General features: G+C 39.5%; 1 long non-coding RNA gene across 6 annotated transcripts in view; it reads left to right on the top strand.

The window, feature by feature from the left end:
- The window catches only part of LOC134477362 (uncharacterized), a 204,322-nt gene extending 179,886 nt beyond the window's left edge, over window positions 1-24,436 (top strand). The window contains exons 4-7 of one of the 6 annotated variants that reach the window (XR_010049382.1): window positions 10,676-10,757; window positions 22,303-22,365; window positions 22,607-22,969; window positions 24,289-24,436. This is a non-coding gene — a long non-coding RNA (uncharacterized LOC134477362). Of the gene's footprint in view, window positions 1-10,675; window positions 10,758-22,302; window positions 22,366-22,606; window positions 24,265-24,288 lie in introns of those variants that run through there. The other 5 variants (XR_010049380.1, XR_010049383.1, XR_010049379.1 and 2 more) reach the window with 5 other exon arrangements.
- Window positions 24,437-24,691: the final 255 nt, after the last annotated feature.

The raw sequence follows: 24,691 nt of genomic DNA, 5'->3' as shown, positions 1-24,691 counted from the left end.
GTGATCAGAGGCTCCCCACTGTGTGCCTTAATTATAACACTGGGGTGCTCTATAGAAACATGAGAGGAATGCCATTTCTAGCAATTCATAAATCATGTGATTTCACTTCCCCTCTTGGGGGAATGTTTTATTGCAGACCAGCGCAGGATTTTTGCTGGACGTGCAAACTCCCCCCATTCATTTAATCACGGAGCGTGACAAGCTCCGTGTTGCCTGGGTGAGTTTTCATGATCCACTGGTTAATGTTCTTTCTCCTTCCAGAATGGAAGAATCCCTGTTTCTAATTACCTTGTGGAGACATAGCTCTGAGCTGGCTGCTCTCTGTTTCAGAAGGGACCTTGGAGGTTGTGGACTTCTATTCCTTTAAGGTTCAAATGAAAAAAGAAGGACCTCAAGATACTTAAAGGCCTTTCTGATACCAGTATTACATAGCCAGATGATAGAAAGTTTATCACTGCAAAGATTAAGACTGGAGGCTGTACTTTGATGAGGAAAACCAGTGTCATGGGATCAGGCAGGTTTTAGAAACAGAGATATGGTAACTTAGACGGGGCAAGGAGAAACGGGGAGAATTACTTCATAGTGCTAGAATCTGCTTTCCAGTTGGATAATGTAAAAAAATTACTGCGCTTAGCATAGTATCTAGTATGTGATGTATGCTAAACTGATGAAAAATTGTACAAATCTTCTTCGCATTTTGCATCATTGTATTTAAAATGAAAGAGGATGTTTGGCTTATTTTCTTCACTGCTTTTTACTAACCACGTGGGCCCGAATTAGTTTGACAACTCTTGTAGGTTGTGGTCATAGCAGCCCATGGCAGTGCAGCCTTTTGCACTATTACAGATGGGGAAAGCTCCCCAGAGCCCTTCTCTCATCCTCAGTCCCCCTCCCTCCTTCAGCCTGCCTCTGATGCACGCCTGTCTTGCTCTAAGCAGACTGCCTGGCTGCCACGCTTGAGAGGCTGATACCTTCCTCATTCTTCTCAGAATGTTCCATCTCCCTGGCATCACAGTCCATCTCGGGGTGTTTGGCTGGAACCACGACTCTGATCCAGCCAGTTGTTTCCACCAGCCCCAGAGAGAGGCCACCTGGAACGGTTGCTGATCCACTGCTACCAGCCCTAGTGGTTTCAAGTGTATCCTCAGGTGCCCAGGAGAGTCTCTGCATCTCTCGTTGGCCCAGGTAGAACTAGAAGCCTGTAACCACGGAATGTTAGAGAGGTATGGCATTTCCTGACTATGCTGGCTCCAAAGCCCCTCACAGTGTCACTCTGTTCTTCGCAACAATGTGAATGGGACAAGTTCCTTTTCATTTGTGCACCTAGGGTTTCCCTCTAATGTTTCAGAGGTTGGTGTTTTGTGGGAGAATCTCTTTAGACAGCCTCAGAGGATCTGGCTCTGTTAACTTCCTGTCTTCCCTAGTCCTAGACATGGAGTGTGTGTGTGTGTGTGTGTGTGTGTGTGTGTGTGTGTAGCTGCCTCTTTTGCAGCAGCGGCTTTAATAGAGTCCAAACCACTCTATTTAGTGGTTAATTGCACTGTACCCTTATGGGATGTTTCTAGAGCTGTACCTTGTCTAATTCTCCAAATAAAAATAACTCTTGATCCCATGTGTGGCTTGAGCACAGAGAAATGAGAGTGCCTCTGTGCCTCTTGCTTTGCATTTTGTCTTAAACCATCAACCTGCCAACTGTTGAGATTAAGAGAAAAAATTCTATGTGCTGACTTTAAGATTTAGCAAATGTTCTTCTAGACCCCAAGAATCCTACATATAGAACTTTTGTAATTCTTGCCCAGGAAATGCATAAAGCGATAAACCCCATTGGAAAACTTTCATTGATTGGCCATATGAAAAATAAAAGATTAACTTGTTTCTTTATGCAAAATGGCAATAGTTTTAATGAGTGCCATAGAGAAAAATTATAGGCAAATGAAAACAGTTATTGGGTTTAATAAAAGAAAGGCAACAAAACAATATAATGTGGATTTTCAGCCTCTCATGTTATTTCCAGGCATCCTGGAGAAGTAGCAATGTGAATCAACTTTCTTAACTTCCACATCTACTCTTAACTCTCAGATTGAGTCACTTGTGTCATAAAGCTTAAGATTGCTTATCATTGCTTGAGACACTTGTCTTTTTTCACTGTTCTTTAACTGTGACTGACTCTGCTTTGTCAAAATCTCAGTGAATCAATATTTTATAAAAATGATCATGCCAGATGTATGACACTACTAAAGATTTTAGTGAAAGGCAGATTATATGATTTTTTTTCAGACAAGGTTTCACTATGCAGCTCAGGCTTAGTTCAAACTCATTTCATAGCTCAGGCTGGCCTCAAACTCACAGTGATGCTCCTGCCTAACCTCTTGAGTAATAGGATTGCAGGTGTGTACTACCATGCCCAGAAGTATAGGATTTTTTAAAATCACTGAAATTCACAGTGCTTCTTTAGCACTGAATCCTCATTGACCTCCCTCCTCCTCCTCTTCTTTTTCCTCCTAGTGGAGAGAGCATTGAGACTGTGACTTTCTTTAGCAACCATCGTTGGCTTAGGAGAGCCAGTAAGGTAGTATGGTGGTAAGATTCTGCTGTCTCACAGGGTGGCCTGAAACACAAGGTTAAAAAACAGCCATGTATTTTTGATTGGCTTACAATTACTCCACATTCATGAGCACATTGTTTAAATTTGCTTTTTCTAAAACCCCATTAATCTTTCCTATTGGTTCATCTCCTGTTTCCAAACATGACCTCACCCCAAGTTCTGCCCAGTGATTAGTAGCTCTAAAGTATTTTCATTTCTCAATCTCATAGAATCAGTGTCAGTGATCCCCAAGTTGGTGCTTGTTTAGGAGCTTTTCAAAATGAATCACTGGAGCATGGGGATTTGGTGTAGATTACTGGCCAAGTAGTTATCTGAACGCATTTAGTGTCAGCACTGAGGGCTTTGTATGGAATTAAAATTCATGCCCTGGGGTAGGATCTTGCCTTTTGAGAATGACCAAAATTTTGTATCCTTGGTCTCTCTTCTTAATCCTTTGCTGTGTCTTCTTCCCCAGTTGACATCCCTGTTATGCCAAAGGTATTTTGGGTAGTATTCAAAGCTGTGACCTAAACACTGAATATAGGGTCATGGTTTTCAGTCAGGGGCTGAACTCCTATTTTTATTGTTCAAGGTTTCCACTGACTTCCTTGTCTTTTCAAATGACATGGAAATTTACCTGGCTGGCTCAAGAGATAGTTTCTTGTCTCAAGGGTGACATAATTCACTTATAAACCATGAACTGGTGTTATATGCCAGCATACATCTCCAGAGATTGAGCATCTTCTTTTTCCCTGCAAGATAGGGGTTACTCCTTTAGTTTTCTAATATCTTTTTTCATTTTTAATAAATGCTACAGTTACTTGAATCATTGGGGAGGTAAAGTTGTTATTCTTTCCTAAATTTACAATAGTAAACAGTAGATAAATTTCATGTGGTACATAAATTTCATGTTTAGGTATCCCTGATCAGAAATGTTAATGCTGGGATCTTTTTATAGTCTGAAAAAGTTTAACTTGTCTGACTGAATTTAAACTGCCTTAATTAAAATTTATAGACAATAAGAGAATTAGAGTATTTCTCCCATACTTCATACCAATTTAAAAGAGAGAAGAGAAGACACAGAATCTACCTAGTTTATCTTCAATGTGAGGTTAAGAGGGAGGGAGGGAAGGGGAGGTACCCAGTGATGCAGTGATGAGGTACCTCTGGGTCAGCAGGACCAAGGACATCTCTTTGTAATGCATCACTCACCAGGTCAGCCTCTTTGACTAGGGTGGAGGAGACTTACATTTTTCTTCAAATGTCATTTATAGATAATTAAAAGTTATTCATATAAATAAGATAATAGTACTTTAGAATCATTAGTAAGTTGGCAAGTATTTATTAATATAATAAATACTACTCGTGTAAGATTGTTCTGGGTGCACATGGGAGTTTAGGGACAATATTTCAGCAACACATAATAGACCCTTATCAAATAACTTACAGTTTTTAATGATACAACAGAATATATATATATATATATATATATATATATATATATATATCCATATCAGCTAAATAATAGAATTTTGAATGTTAAAAATGCTCAAGGAAGGGAAAAGTTTGTGAGGGTCTTTCACATCCTATTTGAAGAATAAAGAATTACTGTGTCTTACAGAACTGAAAGATTTCAGAAAGCAAGAAGAAATAAAGTACTGAAAAGAAAATCTTGTTGTTTTTATTTCTTATATGGTGATTGCATACCTGGAATGAACAAGGTATATAACGAAAGGAATTCTGGAAACATCAAGAAAGGCACCAAACTGGCAAGCTTTTACTACACAGAAAAAAATATGTGCCGAATCAGTTGTCATCTTTATCAGCACCAGGATCACAGACCGAATGCCTTAAATGTAGTTTCATGTGATATTTGCAAAAATACCTTTGGTTTAAAGTCTTAGACCAAAAAATGCCTATTTTGTTAGTCAGTTTCATTATCAAGGCATGTAATTAAGTTTTTTAGAACAAAACACAAGCAGTAGATTGCACTTGTATCTGACAAAGGTAAGATAGGGTGGCTGCCTGTTTGGTGTGACTGTGTAGGACTGTTAAGAGCTCCTCTAGACTGAGTCCCAGTAGCAGGTAAAGGTCTTGGGAATGTCTTCATGAAGCCCTGTGCTTCTGTTGCATTTTTTGCATTGTCATTTCTTATCATCTCCAAAACAATCAACCAAAGAGACTATCAGGTCCTGACCTAGATCTCCAATCTCCCAAGTGTACAGCAGAGGCTTAAATAAAATGAGACAAGTGTTATGATTTTAGGGCTCCAAGAGGGTCAAAACCCTTTAGCTGGGCTCGAGACTCTGAGGGCTAAGACAAAGACTTCTCTGGATCACCCATATATATTAGGTTCAAAACAAAGGTGGGGAAACTGAGGAAAGCATGGGAAATGAGCAGGACCTTGGGAGCCATTTCAAAGACTTCTCCATGTAGTAAATTATGCCAATTTAGGAGAACCTTCTTATCCCCTGGATGACATTTATGGTAGGAGTGAGACTGCAGGAGTGAAACTCCTTCAGTTGTGTCTCTATTTACTTAATTAGTGTTGAAGCCAAGGTGTCTTCAGCTGTGGCCTCATCTTGCCCTTTGAGGTATCTCTGGCCTCGGAGGCTGCTACAGGCCTCAGCCAGGACCAGTGAATCACAGAGGCTCACTTACTATGAATCAGCTCGCATTGCCAGGCAAGGGGCCGAGGCCTAGGACGGACTCACAGATAAACGTAGAAAGCCCATTAGTTAATTTTAAGTCCTGCTCAGAGCTGCTTTGTAGTGGTCTCCAACAGAGACAAGGCAGAATTTTTAATACTCTTTCTTTATAACTTTGCCTCAGAATTCATGAGCTATGTCTTCCCTATAGCAATATAGTAGTGAAGGTAGTCAAAGGCCTTCTAGGGTTCTTGAAGAAGAAAAATATACCCTGTGACTTGGTGGAGGCTGTTAACATTTTAAGAGGAAAATATGAAGCAGGGATGTCTGCTGATATGGTTGTACTGTACTTAGAAAATACGATTTTCCATAGCATGTAAACTATGTGTATAAACATCAATGCTATTCAATGTTTTCTTAGAGGATAAATCTCCATGTATCTTTTGCTAGAAATTCAAGGTATAGATTAATGATTATCTACATATGAACTGTGTTTACCTGCTACTTACACATAAACCCCTTGAAACTAAAGACAGCTTTCAAATTTTTACTGTTGAAACCATTTCAAAGTTACACATATTTTAAGAACAATACAAAAGCCTACCTCTCTATACCATCTAGATTCAATCCTTTTAACATTTTGCCTCTTTTACGATTTTGCTTTCCCCCACTGAATGTTAATTTCATCATATCCTTTTATCTCTGATAGATCCCTAGTGTAATAATCAAACTCCAGAAGTTACCATCGATACAATGCTTTTATTTAATACATAGACAGTATGTAAATTTCAAACATTATACTAATAATGTTTTTATATCAGTTTGTTTTCTCTCTAAACCATAATTCCCTCCAGGACCAGTGATTACTTTTAGTTGTCATATTTCTTTAGTATTTTTTGATTTGCAACAGTTCCTCAGTTTTCTTTTTCATGACATCAACATTTTTTCAAATTAAAATAGGCCAGGTATTTGGTAGGAATGTTTTTTTAAAAAATTTCAGTTTGCTTCAAGTTTTCTCATGATGAAATCCAGCTGCTGTAGTGGTCAGGCACCCCGCGATGCTGATGTGTTCCTGTAGTGTCTCCCCTCAAGATGCATGGGCTGTTGATGGCATTAACTTTGGCTGCAAGGGAGAAGGTGATAAATGCCAGGTGTTTCCGCTGTAAAATTACCATTTCTCTTTGCAATCTGTGTAGAGACATATTAAGATGAGTTCATGTCCTGTGCTGTCTGTATTTTTTCTAATAGTTTTAGTATCTACTGACGAATCTTGCTTGAGTGAGTTATTATCAAAGTGTTTTCTTCAAAAAGTGACTTATCAACTTTTATATCATCTGTTTATGTTAGCTAGCATTGTACTGTGTTTGTCCTTCTACCTTATGTATTTGAATTAATGGATTCTTATTTTATTAGGTAAATTATAATCATACTGCCACTTTGAAGCTAAAATTGCCCCAAATTTGACCAGTGAATATCCTGATAGCTTGCCCTGAGTCCTTTGGACACAAGTCCTCATTTTTTGAGCACTTTTTAACTTTTTAGTAAAAAGCTTCTTTTGTAATTCTTTGTTTTAGCCCTTGCCTTTGAGAAGAACTGGTTCCTTTTAGTGAGGAATGGTATGTACAAGAAAGATCTGTGAAGAACTCTGTGTGTGGATCATCTAATGTTGAAGTGAATTAGGCCAAAAACTAGCTAAATATTGAGCTCCTAAAATAGAAAGCCTTACTTGGAATTATATCTATTATAATTCAAGTTGAAAATAGTTGGATCGGAGAATTTATGGGAAATGGCTTTGGAAAGATCAAGTAGCCACTCAAAAAGTTGCTCACTAGAGAGTGAGGAGATCTCAGAGCACCTTTTGTTTAAGATATTTTCTATATACTTTTACTTTTACTGAATCAAGCAATTCAGTAAGAGCCATAGTCCCCAGCTTGACTGAACATAGCCCAGAGGCTGGAGCAACAAGATACAAGAAGGCAGAAACACAGTGCTTTTGGGGTGCCACACTTCAGAAAACTTGTCATCACTAGCAGAAATAATGACTGCTTATACCATCTGGTCTTAACTAATCTTAAAACTCAGGAGATATTCCAAGCCTAGTTTTAGAGACCATGTGTGGGCTTTGGTTCTAGTTCGATTTTAGGAAGTTTGGTGCCTCTGTGCTGAATCAGATTTCACTGCCTCATGTAGAACTGGGGGAGTGCTTGTGGTTCCTAGAGCTTTACGTGACTGAGTTTCTGGTTCATTTAGAAGGTAAGATGTAGGAGATATAGAAGGAGCCCTGGACCCAGTATTGACTAATTAGGCCTCCTTTGATGACTTTAATCGAGTTACTCTGCAGGATTAAGTCCCTTTATTTTCCTGGGCTTCAGTTTTCTTATTTATAAGATAAGAGGCTGAAGCTAAATGATCTCTAAATTCCCTTTTAGTTTTCATAGCCTATGAAACTACATTGGCCTGTATCTTTAAAAGTGTGAATTAAACTCACACATCAAGATAAATTATCAGAGGAACTGAATGCCTTATGGAATTAAAGACTTCAGAGCCCCAGCAAGCTGGCTTTGGAGCATGCTTTCTTTTTACAGCTGTGAAGAGAGGAATCAGCACACAAGCTATAACTTCATATGACTAATGGTAACCATGGCGACCACTAAATATTCCTTCTAGACCTTGCATCTGCACAGCTCACTGAAGCAGAGGAAATAAACGTTGTTGCTTTGAAAAATGATAAAAATAATCTGAAACAGCTACAGGCTGGGAAGGAAAGGAGAGATCTTACACCTGAAGGTCAAGCCGTTTTATTTCATTATTTTCTCAGGGCTTTGTTGAACCTCAGGTGTTTGGTACCTGAATGCACAGGTCGCAGGCCTGAGGGGTTTAGAGCTAGGCTACTGAAATACCTGACTAGTTCTTAAAGAAGCTTCTGGGGTTCTGACAGTGTTTGCCAAGTTGATGCGGTGACCTCTTTGTTAAAAAGCTGAAAGTGAACATAAGAACACCAAAAGGTAATTCCCTAGGCATCCTGCAGTTCTGGATGTCAGGACACATATTCGTCTAAGGGAGAGTAATTACAGAACTGGTCAAGGTCAGACAGAGGTCTGAAGAAACATGCATAGACCAAGAACAAGCAGCTTTGTGTGCATAGGAAATAAGGCATGGAAAGATGGAGAGGCAGATAAGTATCAAAGACCTTGGACAAAAAGCAGGAACCTGGGGAGGGGAATTAGGCCACATGAAGTCTCTATGTTAGAGAGAATGGATAAGAAGTGGATAGTACTTAGGGTAAAAAATAAGGTAGTGGCCGGAGATACTATAACTAACAGTTCAGCCATGCAAGACATGAAAATGAATGAAGCAGTCAGGTGTGGTTGGGGGCTAGGCAATGGCCTGGCCTTGTCTAAAGATGCCAGGCTCTTACTGTCAGAGGAGACTGCCAATCCTGAGCTCTCATTTTTCAAAATAACCAAGAAATCGGGGGTGTATTTAAATGTGAAGTTTCTTAATTGTTTGGCATTGGCATAGCATGAACTGCCATTTTGCATCCTTTGAAATTATGGTTACCCTTTGAGAATGAAAAAGGAAAATACCAGAAAAAGACCCTCTGCAATGATCTATACAAAGATCGTGATATTATAGATGCTCCAAATTAAATCAAGTGGGCCTGAATTTGGAACCTCAGGAAAGGCATGGAGAGATCTGTGATGGTCTCTGAAGAAATTTAGTAACATTGGACTTAGTTTGGAGAATAAATACATCAACTTAAGGAAGGCAGTTTAAAAGAGAGCTACACAGTGTGAGCTGTTCCCTGTGCCAGAGATTGCTACAGCTGTCACCTATAGCTTTTCCCCAACTGTTTTCACCCTTAATTGCAATAGATAGTAGCAGCATGAACCCAGCACTAAGCCAGTGCTGTGCCTTAGAGTTGTGTGAGGTCTGCAGATAAGTCATCAAGACCTGATGACAGTGGGAAGTCTCCAAAAGAAGGTAAGAAGCCAAACTTGATGACTGTCCTTTCCACTGTGTCATCCTCAGGGGATTAGTCTGGATCGTGCTTACCAAGGCTTAGTACTTGGACTTTAATAACTGTGGATCATTTTACTCTTTCAAAAAACAATTATTTTTTGGATTATAAAAGTACAAAGGGAAATCTGAAAACTTAACAAAAGAGCAGTAACTTGCAATCACAAGGAGAAATAGAGAGATGAAAAGACATTTCATAGAAGAGACCAGCCAGTGAAATGTTATCTTGTGGGAAACAACTTTAATGTAACTGTAGAGGCAAAGAGAATTTCTCCCTCTTCTTCCAAAGGTTTGAGTTTTTAAGGCTTTCAAAAATAGACAGATTCACAGGTGAAAATGCTTACAAATTTAACATGTGTATGTGCACGGGAACCACACAAAATATGAACTCAAAGAACTCAAAGAAGGCCAGATGGTTGAGGCTTACATACCCTTTCCCAGGGGAGAGGAGATTGGGGTGTGTGTGTGTGTGTGTGTGTGTGTGTGTACACATGTGCGCGCGTGCCCACACATGCACAAGGGATGGAGAGTTCTTTTAGAGGGAGAGTAAATGAACTTCAGGCGAATTGAGTGGGCCCTGCTATAGTTTGGGTCTGGAGTGTCTCCCAAAAGTCCATATGGTAAAGGCTTGGTTCCCCGTTTGGTGCTCTGGGAGGTGGTGGAAGCTTTGATGTGGGCCCAGTGGGAGGGCATCCCAAAAGGGATGATTATGAAACCCTCGTCTCTCTCAGGGGAGGGTACTGTGCCACATCCTCCTATCATGATGAGCTCCGGTAGACCCAAAGCAATGGGACTACTCATCCTTGGACTAAGTGAGAGGCAAAATGAAGCTTTCACTTTTATAATGATTTATTTCAAGTTTCAGTTGTGAAAAACTGCTAAACATAGGCCTAAGTGAAAGATGACAGGCAGGGACAAAGTTCTTCAGGGCACTGGTTTGGTGGTTGATTTCAATCCGTTTCTCTGTGATATGAGTTTAACCTTCCTTGGTTAGTGAAATTTTAGTAAGAACATCAAAGGCAACTGTGTTCCTCTTTGGTAATCTGGTCTTTAGATACAGAGGGGAATTTAGAGAAAGCCTCATTCTGCAGTTCGGGAGACAAATCAGTTTGAAAAACAGGAGAGTGGGAAAAGTCACAGAGGCCTTGTGGTTGCTGGCTTGCTCAGCATGTTGAAGCATCATAACTAGGGGTGTCACTTGCTGAACCCCAACATGATGGTACCCTGCCAGTACCATGACAGGCAAGTTTTCACAGAGTTACAGAAGAAAAAGGTTCACAGATCTAAAGAATATGCTAGAGTTATGTCATTTGTTAAAAATGTTTAGAATACAGTGAGAAACAGAAAGGAGAGGGTACATACGGGAGGAAAGAGCACACTGCCCGGATCTTGAGCTACACAGTTTTTGTATGTTCTCTTTCAGTCACAACAGCCTTCCCTTCTGCTGACGTGGACACCAAGACCAGAGTTAAGATGGAGCGAGAGGGCCTCAAAGATGGAAGAAGGTGAGAGTGGGGCCTATTTGCTTAGTGGGAGCAAAGCTTGGGCAGGCATAACTGCATGCAGATGCAGCTCGGGATTAACCTGATGTGCTCTAGTGTGTTTATTTGCAATTTCTACCTAGAGAATGGGCCAAAAGAGACTACAGGCATGGTCATAAATGTGTGGAAGATTTAGGGATCACACAGCCTTTGATCTGGAAGAAAATAAATTTTTGACTCACTAATACATGGCTTTGGAGCTACTGACACTAGTGTGTCTGCGTCTGATGTGCTCTGCCCTGGTTTTGGGAGGAGGCTTCGGCAGGAGATGTCAGTTGGGGAGTAGGGAGTGACAGCCAAGCACAGAGTTGTTGCTACCTTGATGTGAAGGAAGTTTGGTGCCCCTCCGTGAAACCTGGAATGAGCCCAATTAAAAAAAAATGAGCCAGGGTGGGAAAGGGTCTGGCATGAGTCCTCCCTCTTAAGATCTAACTTGCATGAGACTTTAGGCATAAAAATGTGTCAGACTGCAAACAGGAGAGTAACTGGGGTAAAATGGGCTCCGAAAGGAAGGTGAGGGAACATCACCATGAAAAGGAGATAAAGCCAGGAAACACAGAAGGGAAGGGAGACGAAGAGTCAAAGAGCACGGAGAACCAGAAGATGCTACGCCAAAGCCTAAAGTCCTTGCTGAAGTCACAGGAGCCACTCATGCACTAAGGTGAGGATATTTAAGGGAGCACTTGTCTGAAAGGAGGGCGAGGGGCCATAGCTGGGGCTGCTCCTACCATTCAGGATAGGAGGTGTGGGAGAGACACAGCTAATCCCAGCTCCGCACACTGGGAGCCTGGTGGTGGTGTCAGGTAGCTCAAGTATGGCAGGTCCTCCTCATTGAGATCCACTCGCTCATCCGACTACCTGCTCCTTCTTTCATTCTGCTCTTCTAGGGGGGTTTGCCGATGTGCACATTCATTTTCAGAAGTCTAATTCTGACTCAGAAAATTGCTGGTTTCAACTCTTTTGCCAGATGGCTGAGGGAGAGCAATTGACTGTTAGTGCTGAATGTCTGTGTCAGAGCCCAAAGCAGCCGATTCCAATTAACATAAAAGGGAGCACAGATCTCCTAACAAGTGTAAACGATATAAATGCAAAAGGATGCAAATGTAAAAGTAAAATGGTGTGAATCTGAAGCTAGGGGAGTAAAACCTTGGCCCAGCTGAGAAAGGCAATCGCATCGGCATCTTTTCTCCTGTCAGAGGCTTGCCTCTCTGTTGGGTTGCTGGGGTCTATACATGAACGAGAGGGGAATATAAATCAGTCTCTTCGAAAGACTGATCTTCAGAGCACCACCTGTGCCCTGGTTGCTTTCTGCTTAGCTGGGAGCCGGTGGTCCTCAGTCACTGGCAGACACGTTTCGTTTGTTTGGGTGGATGAAGCACGTTCTTGTTGTCATCAACACTTTTTTTCTGTCTTCTCAAATGAGATTTATTTCATAGAAATAAGTGGTGCCAATCTTTTCAATGGATGATGTAGATAAATCTTAATTTTGTATTTTGACCCTTTAAAAATTAATTAAATAATGCTTTGAGGTAAAAATAAAAACAAAATTTAATAAATCTAAATAATGTTAATCTCATCCCTTTCTCCATCTACCATTTTTTTCTGCTCTAAAAAAGTAGTAATAGGGGCTGGGGATTTAGCTCAGCAGCATAAGCGCCTGCCTTGCAAGCAGGCAGTTGTGAGTTTAATCCCCGGTACCAATAAAAAAGAAAAAGACCCCCCAAAATAGTAATCATTTTAATTAGTCTCTTGCCATTTTCTCAGCACTTTTTAATGGATACACAAGCATATGCAGAAATTTCTATTTCCACTTACTTTACTTTTCCCTGAAAAGCTAGCATGGTATGTATCCTTCTTTGCAACAACCTCTTGCTTTGGGGGTCACTAAACAGTATGTTTTGGAGATTTCTCCATATAAATACATAGACAGTCTGACTCTGGCTGGTTGCAGGAGATGCTGGTTTGTACTTGAACAACTCAGCAGCTAAGCACTTAGAGATGGCTGCAGGATTTCCAACAGCTTTGGAGAAATCTCAGACAAGAATAAAGCCTTGTTTAAATGTATTAATGCTGTGAAGAACAGCAACAAAATTTTGTTCTCTTTCTGCCACCAGGAGCCATGGAGTCTTGCACAAATCTTAAAATATTTTGGTTTAGGTGCTTAAGTCTAAAATGGGAAAAATAGTTTCTTACTTGCCTCAAAGATGCACTTCTCTAAAATTCATGACTATCTACAGATTCCTGATTTTTCAAAGTATACCATCCTTGGGGAAAAGCAAAGTCTCAGTGTAGAAAAATATATACCACATAGGCAGTGCATGTAAATGGATAGATTTCAACAGTGTATTCGGTTAAAGTCCAATGCTAGACAGAATTTGTAAAGGTGAAATTTCTAAGTCTAAGTTGTCACGGAGCAGGGAATGTGATGAGAGATCTCTATGTCATAACAGAGGAAACCAAATTATTTCTTCCCGAAATATGGAGGATTATGTAGCTAAAGATAATTTAAAAAGCAGGGAGTCCTTTTGCTTTCCCTCTCACTGCTGGATGGCAAGATAGGGATTCACACAGCAAAAGGTCTCCCTCTCCACCGCTTTCTCACCTAGGGCTGAGCAGCAAATCCTCCCTTACTGGAGGCAGCTGCTTCTCAGCCCAGAGGTGACAGCCGAGGACCTCAGAGAAGGGAGAGCAGACTTTATGACCTTCACGAACTTTCCTTGCCTCCACAGTTTGAAATTTATTGCTCCTTTGTCTTGTCACTCTAGGATTTATTGCTTATTTTAAAATATTTAAGAGAGAGTCTCTCAAGCCACAGCTGAAAGTTATTTTCCAGCAAGTTGCTTCTCTCCTGTGTGACACATAGCATGTGTTATTAAAACTGCTTGTTTTTTCATATTGATCTGCGCTTTGTTAGCAGAAATGTGTCCCAGTTCAGAGCCTATGAGAATTGAGAAAAGAAATATTTTTCTCACCTTCCATTATATAGCACAATTGACCTTAAGATAAGGAGATTATCTTGCTTTATCCAGTGGGACCATTATAAGCACATTAGCCCTTAAAAGCAGAACTCTCTCCTGCTGGTGGCAGTCGGGAAGGAAGTAGAAGTGAAGGTGGTCATTTTTCTTTTTTTGCCTGACTATAACGAAATAACTAAGGCAGGGTGACATTATAAATAAAAGAGCTCATAATTTGAGGAATCCTGGTGCTCAGCTTGGTTAAGGGCTCTCTTGACTGCATTACATCACAGCAGGACTGTGTGTAAGTGAGAAAGATTATCTTTAGAAACAGGAAGCCAGAGAGAGGGAGGAAGGTCCCACGGTGCCCTCTGAGGCATAACCTTGCTTGATCTCCAGTAATTCTTTTTTTTTTTTTTTTTATCGGTACCAGGGATCAAACTCACGACTGCCTGCTTGCAAGGCAGGCGCTTATGTCACTGAGCTAAATCCCCAGCCCCAACCTTGCTTGAACTAAAGGCTTCCCAGGATCCCCCACCTTTTAAGTACCCCTCATGTCCTAATACTGCTACACTAGGGACTAAACCTGCTACATATGAACCTTTGTTGGACATGCTTTAAGCAGGTCCAAACCTTAGCAGATATCAAAGAGATTCGAAACAGCAGGCACATTTGACACCCCATTGTTAACTGGGAAGATAGGAGAAACATGCTAAGGAGTGTGGGTGGCCTTTTGGAGCTGAGAAGAGATCTGACCTGACAGCTAACAGGGACCAGGGGCTTCCGTTCTGCAAGTGTGTGAAAATGAATTCAGACAATAAATGGAGTGAGTTTGGAAGTAGATGCTTCCCCAGAGCCTTCAGGTTAAAACCCAGGCTGACCAACATCTTGATTTCAGCCTGGTGAGACCCTTAGTAGAGAATGCAGTGACACCTACCTGGATTTCTGACCTGCAGAACTGTGAGTTTATGAATTGGTAACAATTTTAGGTCCTGGTTTTTACAGTGATGGGGCAAATTTAGGGCCTTGTAAATCTTAGGCAAATACTTTACCACTGAACTAGGAAATTGTGTTGGGAAAACTGGCTATCCACATGTAGAATAATGAAACTGAGCCCCTATTAGACACAAAAGTAACGTCAAAGTTTATAAACCTAGATTCTAAAAATGTAAGGCTCCCAGAAAAATACATTCAGGTAGTAGACTTTGATTTGGACTTTCTAAATTTTTAAAAAATATTCCATCAAAAGCAAAAATGAACAAATGGGATTACATCAATTAAAAGAACAGAATCTTAAAAATGAAAGAAAGAATTAAAATATGTATGGGTCCCCACTCCTCATAAAAAATGCAGTCATCACATATTACAAACATACACCAATAAAAACAAAAATTTAACAACACAGCAACAAAGAAAAGTGTCTGCAGAACAAAGGAGAAGTCAGCAGGCCGACACTGCCATTCATAGCCTGAGAGAAAATATTTGGAAACAACGTATCAGATATGGATTAATATCCAAAAAGTAAAAGGGAGTCACATATCAAAATAGAAAAAAAGCCCAAGTAATCTAATCAAAAGTGAGCAAAGAACTTGAACAGACATTTCTCGAAGGAGAATAAAAATTGCCAAGAAGTATCTGAAAAAGATGTTCAAATTATCAGTCATCAGGACAATGCAAATCAAAACCATAATGAAATATGATCTCGCTCCTATTAGAATGCTGTTATCAAGAACATAACAGGTATCAAGTGTTGGCAAGACTGAAGGATAAGGAACCTTAGCACACTCTTGGTGGAATGTAGATTTGCATACTCATTGTGGAAAGTAGTTTGGAGGTTCTTTTTCTTTTTTTTTTTGAGACAGAGTTTTGCTATATAGAACAGGCTGGTGTTTAACTCACTGGGTTGCCCAGGTTGATCTCGAATTACAGATGTATACCACTGTTCCTAGTTTGGAGATCCTTAAATAAATTAAAAACGGAATCATTAATATGATTCAGGTATTTCCATTTTGTGCACTCCTCAAAAAATTGTTGTTATTTTCTTTTTTGAGACAGGACCTCATTATGTAGTTCAGGCTACCTTTGAACTGCAGGTTGAACTCCAACCCATGGCAATCCTCTTGCCTCAGCCTCTGAGTGCTGTGATTACATACACTACCACACCTGTCTCAATTTTAAAAAGTTTTTAAAGTATGTATTAGATGGAAGGATATAGGACTTACAAAAACATGGGTCTGTTTTTCTTGATCCAGTGTTGTGTTGAAGACATTGTGGGGACATTGAAGTAATGGAGAATCACTGTTTGGGAGACACAAGTTACATCTCATGCTAGAGTCAGAGTAAAGTGGAAACAGAAAACAAAACCCAACGTCAGTGGCTAAGCACAGGGCAGAACTAAGACAGCGACCGGATGCCGAGTGGTGGGTGCTCATCCAGATGGGGAACCTATCAGTCTATCCCCAAGAAATTTAAGTCTTTACTGCATACTAAGTGTGCGTGAGTACGTGCGTGCGTGCGTGCGTGTGTGTGTGTGTGTGTGTGTGTGTGTGTGGTGAAAGACCAGCAACTCATGATGATATGTCCATACAAGGTGGAGCAAAGTGGGGAACTGCTTCTGGATGAGAATACAAATTGCATTTGTGTACATGTCGACTTTCTCGTATGAGGACTTAGTAATTACAGTTTTTAATTTGAATAAATGCAAGGGTTAGGAGAAGAAAGTTTTTGAATACAAAAATTATTTTAGCTATGAAAAAGAGGAAAGGTCTTTGGTGTAGCTACTTTTGAAAGTGTGTACTCTAGCAGCGTAACTTTTTCTAGGTGTTGCGATCTTTCCACTGCCTCTTCAGTCAATGATTCAGAATTTTCTACTCCCCACAGCCTACTGGGATGCATTCAGAGCTGATGCTGGAAAAATTGCGAAATTCTCTCCATTCTTAATAAGGCTTGAATCCCAAAAATTTTATTTCAAAGTGACGTCTAGTTGGGGAATTTACTGACTGTCCAGCTTTCTTCTCTTCCTTTAGACTTCTTCCAACACTAACGCTGGCTCATTTCTCTTTTAGGAAATAACTGTAAATGAAACTGAATTTGGTTTCCATCATTGGGTAATCTTTACGAGTGTTACTAATGAGACTGAACTTTCATAAACATTCTCTTTAGGAATCTTTACCTTAAGAGTTTTAGGTGGATTTTTAGAATCTCGTAGGCCCTAAGAATAGGCTTAGGGAAGAGAGCACTGAGTTTTGCTCTGTGGTACAGGATTTATTTTTCTTTAAATTTGGACAAAAAATTGTTCTTCGACTTTTTAAATTCATGCCATTGTTTCTTGGTTACAGTAGTATTTTCATTGCTAGTGATTATTGAAAGACATAATAAAGGTGCTGTAACCTTGTGAGACCTGGAAGCTTATTAGGTTCTAACTTTGATCCCTCATTTCCACTCAGTACACTGTATTCTTCTTCTGGTATTTTCCATGTTATCAAGGGCTTGAATCATCAGAAATGAAACGCAAAGGAAGAAAAAAACCTAAAATTGTACCAAAAATTGTGAACTATCTTAATTTATAAAGCAATTATTTTTATAATTCTGGGCGGTGTACTTTATCTGACAAATGTTAAATGAAGTGAAATCTGTTTGAAATTGTATTTTTATGGTTTGGGTTCAAAAGAGTTACTTAACACCTTTAACACTGTGTTTTTGAATTATTATCTTCGGTATATAAAATGTCACCACTTCAATATCTGGTTTTCTAAAAATGTGGAGATATTGGGAACGTCATTTACTTTTTCATTCAGTGAGTGATAATTATTAAGTGCACACCATGTTCTAGATGTTAGGTGCTAAAATACAACAGTAAGGAAAACAAACTCTCAGGGCACATGCATTTTAATTGAGAAGACAGTAAACAAAGCAAATGATTAGTACTATTAAGATAGAAAAGAAAATTGTAAGGAATGTGATTAGGGGAGAGAGAGATCCTAAAACAATAGGTAGATTAGTTAAATTATATGTAAAAATGAGGCAAACTGGTACATGCAGTTGTCGGCCAGATGGATAGCTGATACTACAGTGACGTCCTATTTCCCTTAGAGTTTGAATTTTGTTTTTCATGTGTCTCAGAATTACAGAACTTGATCTGTTACTGGATTGTCTAATTCCCTTCATTTTGTAAGTGATGAAACTGAGGCTCAGAGCAGTCATCTGAATTGCTCAGGGTTTCACAGCTAATTACAGTTAGCTAGAGCTCATCTCTTGGATTTCCAGTGTGTGGCGTTGTCTAGGTTTTTAACCAAACCTGTAGTCTCATGTTCTTGATGTGATCAACACTGAGATAGCACACATTCTCCAGGCTCCAGAAGTTACCTTCTGTTTCATACCCAGGAGCAGCTTCCCAGCTCCTTCCCCATCTTCTAGTCAGCAAGAAGTCCAGCCTCTACAGTACCTTCACTTACCTACCTTCTGTCTGTTTTAATACTCTAGGCTTCTTTATGTGTGGATTCTGGCAGCTTTGAGCTGCTGAATTTGCTCTGATTGCTTAAGCCTCACTGCAGATACAGTTAATTTTACAAGCATTTCTAACACCAGAACATGTAATTAATAACATGGGGGTCTGACAACATTGGTTCTACCCATCTAGGAACAGGGGATGGCTTTCCATTTTTTTTTTTTTTGTTGTTGTTGTTGTTTGAGACAGGGTCTTCCTATATAGCTCAGGCAAGCACTGAGCTTATATATAGCTCAGACTGGAGTTGAACTCATGGTGAGCCTCCTGCCTCAGCCTCTCAAGTACTGGGATTATAGGCATACACCAGCATGCTTGGCCTGTTAAATCTAATGTCTTCTTCTTTTTTTTTTCAGTGCACTACTTTTAAAAAAAAAATCATGCAACTTTCTCACTTCCTTGGTTAGGATAATTTCTAGAAATTTTTTTGAAGCTACATTGAATTGGATTATTTTTCCTCTGTGGCATCATTGTTTTTTATTGGAATGCTATTGATTTTTGTGCACTGATTTTATTTCCTTCAGGTAAGGGCTTTTGGATCCTGTATGTATAGGGATTCCAAGTGACCCAGTAAAAATTGAACAATTGAAATGCATAGACATCTCTCAAATGAAGTACAAATGACCAATAAATACAATGAAAGAACCAAGGTCTTTGGCTATTGGAGAAATGCAAATGAAGACATCATTCAGATTCCATCTTATTCCAGGAATAAGGTTGATGTTATAGTTGTTTAAATGTCCCCCCACAGCCTCATACAGTCATGAGGGCAGCCCTTTCAAGAGTGGCTGAGTGTAGCATTTGACATTGGTTAGTTGTTTAGCGCTGGGATTGGTGGTATGAGTGCTGCACCCACCCAAGCGCAGGTAGCTGGTATACAGTATGAGGGAGGGAAAGAGGCATGCTTTTCCCCTTTTACACTTTTTGCTCTTATCACTTGTGTCACCATGAAGGCTGCCCCTTAGCCATGCCACACTGCCTTAGAGCCAGCTGAGTATGGACTGAAACCTCCATTAACTGTAAACTAAATAAACGTTCTCTTCCTTTATTTTGAGCCTCAGATATTTTGTTTCAGCAATGAGAGAAAAATAATCAAGACAGAATTTGGTACCAGTGGGGTGAGTTTGTTGCTGTGACTATCTGACCATGTGATCCAAGAATCTTTGGGAATGGCTTGTGGGAAGAGTTTGGAAAAGTTCAGAGATGTTGCCTGAAAGAGATGAACAGCTTAGATTGTTCTGATGGAGGCTGGTCAGAGCTCAGAAGACCAGAAAACCAGTAAAGACCAGGCTTGGGAGGTTTCTGCTGGAAATAAGGACTTTGTTGGTTATTGGACTACAAACAATGTGTGTTATGACTTGGCAGAAAGTTTGTCTGCATTTTGCCTGTGTCCAGAGACTTTGCTTGAGATTGAGATTAAGAATGATGAACTAATTAATCTGACAGAAGAAATTTCAAGGCAGTTGAATGCTAAGGCATTGACATGGCTATTGTTGGGGGCTTTTAATCAGATATGTGTTGTGAATCAAAATACAGTAGGATGATTTAAAACATTGTGAGTTTAGCTGGGAAAAAGGCTCCTGTAAAGTTGTGGACTGCAAAGACAGAGCTGAGATCTCTATTGTTGAGAAGAAACAGAAGGATATAAAAGATGGCCTTAGGGCATCACAAGCAGCAGCAGGTCTCCATATTTTGCATCCTTTAAACTGCAAAAGTGAAAGACCTTGCTTGGAGGAGAAAGCTGCTGGGTAGAGAATAGAAGTGGTGGTCATTTCTTCAAGCTTCCAAAATGTCAGTGGCTGCACCAGGTTCCAAAATCAAGGCAACATAGAGAGTTTGTTCCTTACAATCAGGTTCAGGGTGCACAGTGTTCCAGGCACTTAACTTCTACAGCCAACAGAGGAAAGCCTGGTTATTGCTCCAGCTTGCAGCATACTCAACAGCATCAGTGTAGTATCGATTTTAAGCACATGCAGAATGCATTAATTCTGAGGTTACAAAGGCTTCCACTCCAATTTCACGAGTGTTGGAACATCCGGCAGTGTGCTCCTGAGAGGGCAGTGTGTGAAGCTGTGAACTGGAAGACAAAGGAGAACCCAGAAGTTGGGAAAAACCAGGAGCGTGGATCATCTAAGGAAACCTGCAAGGAGGGAGCAAAGTGAACCTAAGAGAAGTGATGGGAGCTATAACCACTGGAAGGGCCATAGATGTGAAGTCACTCAAGCCTTTTGGGGCTCACAACCAGATTGCTTCAGATGCTGAGCATGAACTCCAGGACTTAATGTTTGTTCTGCTGGATTTTTTGTATCACCTATTTGTACCCTTTGGAATAGTAATGTTTATCTTGTACCACTGAATGTTGGAAGTGTTTAACTATCTTTTAATTTTCACAGGAAGTTATAGGTAAGAGTTTGCCTTAGATTTCAGAGTGTACATGTATCACTATAAATATACTGTCTTTAACACTAGATAAGGATCCCAGAAGAATAGCTAGATCATCTGATATTTCTGCGTTTTGTTTTTTGAAGAATCACTCTACTAACTTCCATAAGTGGTGGTACTAGTTTATATCCCCACCAAAAATACCAAGGGTTCCTTTTTTTTCACAACTCAGTGAGTAAACTAAGTAAACATTTCATTCCTTTATTTTGGGTGTCAGGTATTTTGTCCCAGAAATTAGAGAAAAGTAACCAAGACAGCTGATTATTAAGAACAACAACAACAAAAATGATGATCAAGTTGTGAGGAAAAAGAAATCCTTTTATATTTTTGGTGTGAGTATATTTATAGTGATATATGCACACTCACATTTATAGTAGCACACCTCATAGTAGCTAGATCTTGGAAGTAGCTTATAGACTTACCTTACCCAGATAAATGGGTAAAGGAAATGTTATATGATTTAAATCACATATTTATATATTTAGATATCATGCTGATATGACATATATGTATATGTCAAATATATATATAAATATAATGGAGTACTAATCAACCATAAAGAAGAATAAATTTGACTCACTTATAGAAAAATAAATCCCCCTTAGATTATTATGTTAAGTGAAATAAATCATAAAAGTTTAAATATTTCAGGGTTTATCTTCCATGAGAAACTCAAAATATAAATCATTTAAAGAACAAAATAAGAGATAGATTGAAAACCTGCAAATAGATTTTATGAAGATAGAAAGGAGATCTGGGTGTGGAGGAGATAAGAAAGGGGCAGGGGAAATAAAAAGGATTATGATGTGATCAGTATAGGTACCAATTTTCCAAGATGAATGTAATTATTATGTATCACAAACAGGTACTATTATAAATAAGTTAGTACAATGTTACCAAAGTTTTTGGGGATTGCTCTGCAGAAAGAGGAAATGAAACACAAACCCTCTGTAGCCCCTTGGCATCCTCCTGGAGAGGAAGTCCCCTACTGTCATCTTTCAATATCCCTCTCAGCCTGCTTCCTCCACTGTGTCACAGGAACCTCCTGAACACACTGCGGCCTTTGATGGAGTCACTCCTACCTGCAGCCTTATTAAGGCCTAAGTGACCCAGGGTGTTAAGAAAACCCTCTCTTCCCTGACAGAGACGCTTTGGTTCACACTGCTGACAACTTCCATTCTACATTTGAATGTGGGTTTTACTGTTGCATAGTCAAATGTTTCAAGATGAGTTTTGGCTCACCTTAATAATATCTTCTCTTTCAGCTAAATTAAAAACAAAACAAAACAGAAAAACCCTATTGGTTTCTTTGAAGTAATTTCTCCCATTAATGACAGCCAACTGTCACCATTTCAATTCTCACTGGGTCAGGTTTCAGAGTGATCATCTGTGGAAGTTCGTCTTCTTCACTACCAGGTGCCTCGTTTCCATCTTCAAAATTTGTTTCAAAACTCAGCCTTTCCTAGAAGTCTGGTTTAGCCTCACAGTCGGCACTGTTCTTAGCACTTACGTGTTTAATTTAGAGGACATTTACCACATGCATTATTTGTACACGTGTGTTCTCCAGGCAGGACCCTAACATGTTAAGGACCCTAACTTTGTTTTACAGCTCCCTCGGTTACTGTGCTCCATGTTTGACGACAATGCTTATTTAGTTCTCAACAAATACCAGGTATGACTTAACGAACATATGTCTTGGTCAGCATCACTGTTTAACCCCCAACACTGCCAAAGCCTCACACTTCGTCGTTTAGAATTTGAAAATATCTTTCATTTCCCTTTTTATTGATTTGTCCAAGTTCTGTACCCACTGCTTGTCATATGGCTTAGAGCATGATATTCAGATGAAAATCCCATACAAAAACATTGTTTCGATGCTCTTTAAAAGAGAAAATGTAATCTTTGTTTTCCAGACTATTACGGCTTCTTTTGCCTAAATCAGTGGAAGACCAATGTGTGAAAGCCCTGGAAATGGAACTGAAGACCAGGTGTCACAGGACACTGCTTTCCCTGGTGCAGGGTGCCAATGTTGATGGGAGAGTTGCAGGACCCGTAATCAGGGCTGAAAAGCCAGTGGAGGCGAAGTTCTCCTACCAAGTGGGTCTCACTGAGAGCAAGAAGTGAATTTGGGAAGACTGACCTTGGTTACCATACCATCCAGCCTGATTATGGCCTGAAAACAAAAACACACAAGGAAGAGGAAGAAATATGAGGGCCCAGAAAAAAGATTACATTTCTCAAGTGTTGTTGAACTCTATGTTATTAAAAAGTTTTAGGTCAGTAAAACAAAAAGGTAACATTTCTCATATAAGTCTTCATTATCCTCCCTGCCCATGAGTAACTTCACCCTGCCCTTCTTTAAATATCTAATAACATGAAAATTCACAGAGATTTAATTTGCCAGAGTTTCAATTGATGCAATCTTCAACTGCTTGATAGCTTCGAAGCTGTCAATTATTCACCTAATCAAATTGTGTTTTTCTTAGTGAGACAGAAGTTATCTCTGATTAGAGGAATAAACAAAATTAATCCATGGTAGGAATCTAAAACATACACATCTAATACTAAGCTACTTCCCTGGGCATCAAAACATGTACATATCTATATATAATTGACATACATCTGACATTCAGAATGCTAGTGATATGTTTGGAGCCAAGTAAGCTACACTTCTACTGTTAAACTGTGATCTGGCCAAATTACACAATCTTTTGAACGTTAGTTTCCCTATCTATGAAATAAGCCTAGTGATAACAGAATTTACATTATAGAGGGATTGAGAGTCTAAAATGAGTTAGTACATGTAAAGCTTGTACAGGAACACCTGGCCCAAGTGCTAGGTGAGTGTTAGCTGTTACTATGATTGCTCCTGTGTCCTATTTTTGCAGTGAGCTCATGTTTAAATGCTTAGGGATGATGAAGTTGAAGATTTTTATCATTAATCACAGAGTTAGGTTTTTTTCCTTTCCCTGAAGAATGTGTGTGCTAAAAGAAAAATGTGTGTGCTTATATATACATATGTATGCATATATTCAAATGGTGTTTTTTTAAAATAAAATGTGTGCTTATTAATTTACATATTACTCAATGATGGATTTTTTTCCCCAGTAATGCTGAAAATATTCTCCTCATGAGACAGGTACTCTCTCATCTTAATCAACAGGGATAGAATGGAATCTAAACGTGGGAGCAATCTCAGTGAAGGCATGAGCCTGCAGAATTTCCTTTATATTAGAGCCAAAGGAACAGTTTAATTTTCTTTGTGTTATGTTCCAAACTCTTCTCAAATTATACTGGGAATATCGCTATTAAAAAGAGGGGGCCTCTTGCAATTCAGCACCTCCTACACACAGCTAATTAAATAAAATGAGAGGCAAGGAGCAGACGAGAACCAAGCTCATAAATATTGTACATTTTTATTAATAACATACAAATGAACTTAATTAAAACTGCATTTTCCATGAGTAACAATCTGACATGCAGATTTATGCCCTTGTCCAGGAGCTCTAGTGTGAGTGAAAACATCCTGGAATTTTAATACAAGGAGACTCCCTGTTGGTTTAATGTACTCTTCTCTCTACTCATTATTTTGCAGGCTTCCTCTTTGGCTTTCCCATTTTTAAGAACACACGCAACCAATGAAAAGACCCACATTCTTCTGAGCTCTAGATGACCCTGTTATCCTAGAGACAAGTCTAACGGTGTAAGAAAACTAAAATAAAAATCCAAATTCTCTAACTTGACCTGGCTTCTCCTCTGTGTTCATGTGTTGGAGGCTTGGTCCTCAGCATGGTGGTGGTAAAGGGGTGATACTTTAAGAAGTAGGTCCTAGTTGGAAGTCTTGAGGGCACTGGGCACATGTATTCAGAAGGGATTAAAATGGTTCTCATGGGATCCCAAGGTCTTGTGAGAATGAGTTGTTACAAAAGCTTGAGTCTGATTCCTAATTCACCCTCTGGCTTCCTGACTAGCAATGTGATTTTTTGTTTCCCAGTATA

This window comes from Cavia porcellus, unplaced genomic scaffold (assembly GCF_034190915.1).
Source record: "Cavia porcellus strain 051 isolate PalLab524CR breed Dunkin Hartley unplaced genomic scaffold, mCavPor4.1 scaffold_8, whole genome shotgun sequence".
In the NCBI taxonomy this organism is placed as follows: domain Eukaryota; kingdom Metazoa; phylum Chordata; class Mammalia; order Rodentia; family Caviidae; genus Cavia; species Cavia porcellus.
Note: the sequence above shows the minus strand (reverse complement) of the source record. Positions and strands in the feature narration are given on the sequence as shown.